Source organism: Sinocyclocheilus anshuiensis, unplaced genomic scaffold (genome assembly GCF_001515605.1).
Source record: "Sinocyclocheilus anshuiensis isolate Anshui unplaced genomic scaffold, SAMN03320099.WGS_v1.1 scaffold305, whole genome shotgun sequence".
NCBI lineage: Eukaryota > Metazoa > Chordata > Actinopteri > Cypriniformes > Cyprinidae > Sinocyclocheilus > Sinocyclocheilus anshuiensis.
The window spans coordinates 526,832-527,832 of record NW_015540850.1 but is presented as its reverse complement, the minus strand read 5'-3'; the positions used below and the strand labels follow the sequence as shown (position 1 = coordinate 527,832).

At 33.7% G+C, this 1,001-nt stretch overlaps 1 pseudogene; it reads left to right on the top strand.

Moving 5' to 3' along the window:
* The window catches only part of LOC107687721 (transcriptional repressor p66-alpha-like), a 35,794-nt pseudogene that overhangs the window by 24,286 nt on the left and 10,507 nt on the right, over positions 1-1,001 (top strand).

The following is a 1,001-nucleotide window of genomic DNA, read 5'->3' as shown; positions in this document are numbered from 1 at the left end:
TGCTGTCTGTCATTCATGTTAATCAAACAACAAAAGAGAGAAAATCTCTCACTGCTCTTGACTAAATCGCTTTTGTATTTTTAATAAGAAATAGCCTATATATTTAGTTTACATAGTAAAGAATATGCAGTGTTTTTATACATTTAATCACTTAATACAATGTATGTAGCATTTCTAATTTATTTGCTTTTTTAAATTATATTGCTTGTAATTAGTTTCTTATTCTTTTTTAATCGCTGACTGTTTGCTTGTCTTCATTGAGCTTGTTTCTTTGTCTTTTGTTTGTTTTTTTGTTTTTTATTTATGCTAGTATTAGTTTTTTTTGTGATATTGATACTGGTGCCAAGAATTATGAAATTTCTATGGTATCAAAACCTTATTTAAAGCAAAAATAACTATACAGTGATATATATTGTTGCCATGGGAAAAAATTACTCATTTTGGTCATATCGCGCACCCCTATACTTTACATTTTGGTAATTTCACAAATGACCTACCTATTTGGTTATCCGGGTATTTCACTCATACGGATTAATTCCCATACTGTACATACTATATACTGCAGAAGTAATAGGAGCAATATGCAATTCTAAATATTCCAGCATTTAAAGAGACAGTGTATCTTAATGTGTTTTTAGCCATTGCTCATGTTTTCTTCTATCTGTCTCTCAGTGACATAAAGAAAGAGCGACCTCCAACGCCAGATGATGTCATTGTTCTGTCGGACAATGAGCCCTCTAGTCCTTGTATGAATGGGGTCAGCTACAGTTTTAAGAAGACGGATATTGAGATGCTTATGGTAATGTGATTTCTCAGGACATTATATCTACAGATCATTTGCACTTGATATAACAATGCATCAGATCTCCTGTTCACTTACTAACGTGACTTTTTTTTTTTTTGTCATTGTCATGTGCAGAAGAGCAGCCCGGCTGAACGTGAGCGCATTATCAAACAGCTGCAGGAAGAACTGCGTCTACAGGAGGCCAAACTCGTCCTGC